This window comes from Rhinoderma darwinii, chromosome 2 (genome assembly GCF_050947455.1).
Source record: "Rhinoderma darwinii isolate aRhiDar2 chromosome 2, aRhiDar2.hap1, whole genome shotgun sequence".
Classification (NCBI taxonomy): Eukaryota; Metazoa; Chordata; class Amphibia; order Anura; family Rhinodermatidae; genus Rhinoderma; species Rhinoderma darwinii.
In genome coordinates, this window is record NC_134688.1 from 24647013 (window position 1) to 24653770 (window position 6758).

The 6758-nt window shown below is 38.3% G+C and overlaps 1 long non-coding RNA gene across 1 annotated transcript; it reads left to right on the forward strand.

The window, feature by feature from the left end:
• Positions 1-209: 209 nt before the first annotated feature.
• On the forward strand, positions 210-983 carry LOC142740411 (uncharacterized). Its single transcript, XR_012880649.1, has 3 exons — positions 210-290; positions 513-637; positions 870-983. It is a non-coding gene; the product is annotated as an uncharacterized LOC142740411 (long non-coding RNA).
• The last annotated feature ends 5775 nt before the right edge of the window (positions 984-6758 follow it).

Below are 6758 nucleotides of genomic sequence, written 5' to 3' on the forward strand. Positions count from 1 at the left end.
TGGAGGGAAAGGTGAGAAGTAATGTACAATATTTATTGTGACCCATCAGTGTGCCCAGCTCAAGTTGGATGAAATGGGCCAGTAACCATGTCTCTTTAGTTTGTAGTTGAATATCACATAGACAGGTTATATTCTACCCTATGTCAGTTTAGTTGGCGCTCTTTGTATACAATATTAATGTTTGTATATTTTGAACTGGACTACCCGCAAAATCTGGAGGATCTGCTTTTATCATCAGATGACACGAAAGACATTTATGTTATTGGCGTTCAGGAAGGATGTCCAAACAGGTAAGTCTTCTTAGGTTGTCTTACAACAGCCTATGACTGCCGATGGACAGCAGGGCGGCTGATACAGATTCTCTCTCAATGCTCTACTTATTGTATCATCACTCCTTAATTTTCAAATTTAACCCCAGAGGTTATTATATGGAGTCTTGATACAGATAAGTTGAGTATCTTAATCTTGTGTCATTTATTAATATGTAAATCTGAAATTGTGTCTTCTTATAGACGGGAATGGGAGATAAAATTACAGGAGACCCTTGGACCACACTATGTACTATACCACTCATCCGGGCTCGGAGTCCTGTATCTCACCATCTTTGTGCGACGGGAACTTATCTGGTTCTGCTCAGGTAAGATTCACATTCCTACATCTACATAATAAGTCCTGAATGGAGTCATTAGTTGGAACATCTTATTTAGTTATTAGAATTAGATGCCTGAGAGATCACTCCACAGTTACACAGTATAAAATTATGTTCTAGTAATATTTCCAGAGTTTAATTGGAAATCATTTCTGTTCCATTGTTGCATGTAGTACTCTTAACCACTGACCCTTCTTTTTGTGTTTAATTTCTTATACAGAGGTAGAGCACACCCATGTAACAACCAGGCTATTCCACCATGTCAAAACTAAAGGAGCCTTGGGTGTTGCCTTCACCGTCTTTGGAACATCTTTCCTTTTTATTAATTCTAATCTGAGATGTAAGTATTTCCAATATTAATATATGACTACTTATACTTTAATTATACTTTGTATAAAATTGCTGCTATTTGATGATAAACTGAAATATATGGGATGATATGAAGAGATCTGTACTAATAATGTTTTTGTAAAAATAAAAGGTTCTTTCCTGTTTCATCAAACTTTTTCTAATCCATCAATCTCATTCTATGTAGTGAGTGGCCAGTAATAGTGGCTGGATAAACGGCCTAATGTCTTCTACAGGCTGCTATAGAAATTCATTATCTTTTGTCCAAAAAATGATTGTGGCCTAGATTTACAGTAACAGAAATATCAGTATTAAAGTGCGTCTGGTGTTCAAAGTGGGGACCCAGATCATGAACCTCCACCAATCTCATCTTCCAAAATGTCAAAACCTGAATTTAAATAGAATTCCCATATAACTACATACTATTTGCAGAAAATAATTTGTGGACGCAATAGCCACACTGCAAAGCCAAAGAAGTAATACCTAGAGTAAAAAAAAAATATAGAGAACTAGATTATGTTGTCAAAGCAAAACTTAAATATGGTGGTTGTCCTAAATTTCAGGAGGTCACATTTACTAATGTATATTTTTGTTGGCAGTTGGGGCAGTCTACAAGAGGATCCAGGACTATAAAACCATCACTGAGGGTCTCCGTCTGCCTCAAACTCTTCCTGAATGAATTAACTCCAATGCCTGTGAGTATTACTTATGTGGTTTAACCTATAGATCCTTTTATCTCTTTATTTATCTCCATCGAGTCTAATGCAGTCATGTGCTCTAATTATGGTTTTTCTTTATTCTACAGTGGACGTCACCAGCCGCTTTGATCGGCTGTTTTGGTTTGGAGACCTCAATTTTCAACTTAAAGAGGACAGAAAAACCGTGGAATCTCTTCTGCAAAAGATTGACATAAATTGGGGCACCTGAGGGATAAAGTTTGCTGCAGGATCCCCAAAAATTAGCGGTACTATGGGATTACTAGTTCCCGCAGTTGCGCCTGTGGATTCGGCAACAGCGGCATCTTCCATAGGGGGAGTTGTTGCGGAAGCGTCCGAAGCAGTACTTTTAGTTTCATCATAGCATATTTCCGCTTCTGATGCGGTTCCTGTGTCACTGCCTGAATCAGGGCACAAAATAGCATAAGCTTGCTCTGCGCTATAAAGTTTGCGCGCCATTCTAATAGGTTTCCTCTCCTAGTAACAGTTTTTTTGTAACTAAATATTTTTATTTTTTTTCTAATTATAATTTTTTTTTTTTTGCTTTTTATGAGATTTACTATAAAATTTTTAATAAAAACTAACTAAAAAAACAGGGGGGGGAGTTGTTACAATATAATGTAATGTTTCTTCACTGTAACGATTTGTTTCTTTCTATTTCACAGGTCTCTGTCTCTCCTCTCAGTTGTGGTTTTGTGAGAGGAGAGACGGAGAGCAGAGGAGAGAGCCCGCTGTTTACACTCAGTGGGTGGTGATCGCTGTGATAGGCTGTTCACAGCGATCACCTCCTCCTATCAGAGGGTCCCCTGACGTTGTCTCCAAGCCTCAGCTGTCACCTAACAGCTGAGGCTTGGAGATATCCGCGCTGCTTGCAGCGCGATCTCATTCTAAAGCGCCGCCGTAGAATGGCGGCGCTCTAGAATAAAGCCCACTAATGACCGCCGTGAAAAGGCTTATCGGCGGTCATTAAGGGGTTAAAAACGAGCATCAGTCTCCTCAAACACGACCATCTGCATGAAGCTAAGAACAACGGTATATTTACTAGTAGACAGATCTGTCACTCCTCAACCTTTATTAAAGGACTTCTCCACCGTCTGACAACTGATGACCTATCCACCGGATAGGTCATCAGTATATCATCGGTTCGAGTCCGACACCTGGACGCTGAACCGTTAAGCTGCTCCAGTGGCCCGCGGGCACCGGATGTTATGGCACATAATGCAGGAAAGGCAAAGTAGTGGATTCAGCGCTGAGACCAGGTGAATTGATTTAAAATTGGAAACTTCTTCCAAGTTTTATTTGACAAGACAAAGATAGTGATTTAAAAGTTAGACATTCGGTGTTCCTCCAGGATACAATGGCTGGTTAACGGGAATAGGCAGGTGCCTACGCGTTTCAGATGCGATCTGCGTCCTTAGTCATGGCTTCCTATAAGACTCTGACTGGTGCAGGTAGGATTTATATCCGGTCGTTCATAGTTAATTGCGGTCCACACTAATTACATGGTTGAAGGGTTGAAACGCTTCTCCATTTTGTATTTCAGCAGACTGAATGAACATGAGAAAAAAGACCGGAGATCTCTACGTAAGTAAGATGGATATTTTGTTGTTGTGTTTAATGTTTAGTTTTTAACCATACTGTAGCCTTAGTTCATCAGGTAAGTGAAGAAGACCAGTGAACAGAGTCGTGTCTAATTATGAACGGAGTGAGTTAAAATATACACATGTAAGTGAAAGTGTGATTATTTAAAAGTTGTTGTATTACGTTGTTACTGGAGATAAGTAGAGATGTTAATGCATAATGCTTCTGCTTTATGTGTTTATTGTATAGTATTTAATACTCGGGATATGACTGTTATTAAGTTCGATGTAGATGACCAGGCCATGAAACAATGTCGGGTTTTCTAATATTTTGAAGCCGGACCCCGTTTACCTGTATCTATCCTTGCGATTACGTTGTCCAAAATAGCTAGGTTCAATATTATGTGCTTAGACCATATTGGGTTAGATCGAGTGAACTTGGAAATGAACCTGTATACCTATATTTATATATATGGTAAGAATATTACAAAGAATGGTTTTGTTATGTATCATATTGCAAAACGAAAGATGTACCCTGGAAGACATCCTCAAGGATGGATGGAGAATTGTGTCACGAAAGGCCCCATCATTGGCCAGCTCCCTGTCACCGTCTTTTTTCAACTCCAAGATGGTAAAAACCACCTGTCTAGAACAGAAAGGTTTCTATAAATGTGGGAACAACCCGTGCAAAGTCTGTCTTTACGCGGTACCAAAAAAGGTGTTTACAGATACAAATAATACCAATACGTTCACCATTAATAATTACATCAACTGCAATACAGAATCGGTAATTTACATTATCGAATGCACAGATTGTAACCTCATGTACATAGGGTGCACCAACCGCAAAATGAAAACAAGAATATTAGAACACTTAGGATATATACGTAATCCGAACATTCTGAACATCTCTAATGTTGCCAAGCATTTTATCCACCGGCATAACAGATCTACCAACCATTTCAAATGCTATGCTATTGAAAAAATACATACTCCCAAAAGAGGGTTGGACATCATACATAAAACACACACAAGAGAGGCATATTGGATTTTCAGACTACAAACCAGGGTGCCAAAGGGTCTCAACTTGAAGAAGGAGCTAATGTTCCATTATTGACCGCATACACAAAATCTGAATATTCATAATTTACTCCGAACTACACAGTGAAGTTTTCCCTATATGGATCAATACTATTGTTCAACGACATAAATGGCAGGAGCCATAGGCACAACATACACCCGTAATGCATTATTAGTTAGACAGGTTCCCGTCTTTTTAAACTCCCAACCCAATAAATAAATAACCTACATCAAATTCAAATATCAAGTTTTTCTTCATTTAAAATCAATAAGGTCATTAAATACGACATTAAACTTATATGTCGGAAAATAATTATCCGTACAATATTGCCCAAACAAGATGTATAATCCCTGAAAAACTCTTGAAGGAGATATTCCAATAAGCCCATAGCTCTAACACTTCATCCCAACTAATAATTCCATTTTTATCACATCAAATATTACAATTTTTTAAATATGGAATCTCATTCGATCGCAAAACTAAACAGACAGTCTTATCAAAATACTTTGTCAGTACCCTATATACTTTATATACTAATACAAACAAAACACTTTCCCCCATGGTTACATGCCATAAAATAGAGGAACAACATAATAAAGTCAATTAATTTGACATTAAACCTATTTGTCGGAAAACAAATACCCGTATAATAATGCCCAAACTAGATGTACAATCTTTGAAAGACCATCGTATGGAACATTCCAACAAGCCTATAGTGTTATTACATCATCTCAATTAATAATATTGTCATTATCACATCAAATATTATATTATAAACACCTAAATCTTATTTGATCGTAAAAGAAAGCGATAGTACTATCAAAATACACTGCCAGCACTCTATATACTTTATATACTGACACAAGTAAGATACTTCCCCCGATGGTCGCATCTCGAAAAATAGAGGAATAACAGAACCTACAATACAAAATAACTCGCATCGATCTTTTGTTTTGCAATATGATACATAACAAAACCATTCTTTGTAATATTCTTACCATATATATAAATATAGGTATACAGGTTCATTTCCAAGTTCACTCGATCTAACCCAATATGGTCTAAGCACATAATATTGAACCTAGCTATTTTGGACAATGTAATCGCAAGGATAGATACAGGTAAACGGGGTCCGGCTTCAAAATATTAGAAAACCCGACATTGTTTCATGGCCTGGTCATCTACATCGAACTTAATAACAGTCATATCCCGAGTATTAAATACTATACAATAAACACATAAAGCAGAAGCATTATGCATTAACATCTCTACTTATCTCCAGTAACAACGTAATACAACAACTTTTAAATAATCACACTTTCACTTACATGTGTATATTTTAACTCACTCCGTTCATAATTAGACAAGACTCTGTTCATTGGTCTTCTTCACTTACCTGATGAACTAAGGCTACAGTATGGTTAAAAACGAAACATTAGACACAACAACAAAATATCCATCTTACTTACGTAGAGATCTCCGGTCTTTTTTCTCATGTTCATTCAATCAGTCTGCTGAAATACAAAATGGAGAAGCGTTTCAACCCTTCAACCATGTAATTAGTGTTGACCACAATTAACTATGAACGACCGGATATAAATCCTACCCGCACCAGTCAGAGTCTTATAGGAAGCCATGACTAAGGACACAGATCGCGTCTGAAACGCGTAGGCACCTGCCTATTCCCTTTAACCAGCCATTGTATCCTGGAGGAACACCGAATGTCTAACTTTTAAATCACTATCTTTGTCTTGTCAAATAAAACTTGGAAGAAGTTTCCAATTTTAAATCAATTCACCTGGTCTCAGCGCTGGATCCACTACTTTGCCTTTCCTGCTTCATCAACCACGTGTGCCGACACGAGGACCCGAGCGCTACAGACAGTGTGACTGCCATACTCAGGTGAGCTGGAGGATCCACCTTTTTCTCTATGGCACATAATGCTATGTACTGAGCCGGAAGCAGTTGGCTCCGTACATAGCATAGCGGTCGTGATGCAGAACTGCAGGTCTGCTCCTATTCACTTGAATAGGAGCAGAGTTGCAGTACTGCAGCTCGGCCGCAATTCTGTGGCCGGCGCCAACTGCATCCGGCATGTACGTCCGGTGCTCAAAGGCACCGGACCAGCTGATCTTTGCAGGGTCCGGATGTCGGACCACCACAGATCATGTACTGATGACCTATCTGGTGAGTATGTCATCAGTTGTCAGAAGTTGGAAAACCCATTTAATACCACATACACTTCCACAGATTAATACAAATCACTGACATGATGGTTGATATGTTCCCCAAATTCTTATATAGTGCTACAATTATCAATTGCTCCTTTTTATTTTTAATACTGACAACTTTTTTTTCTTTCAACTTAAGGGTCCATATTCTAG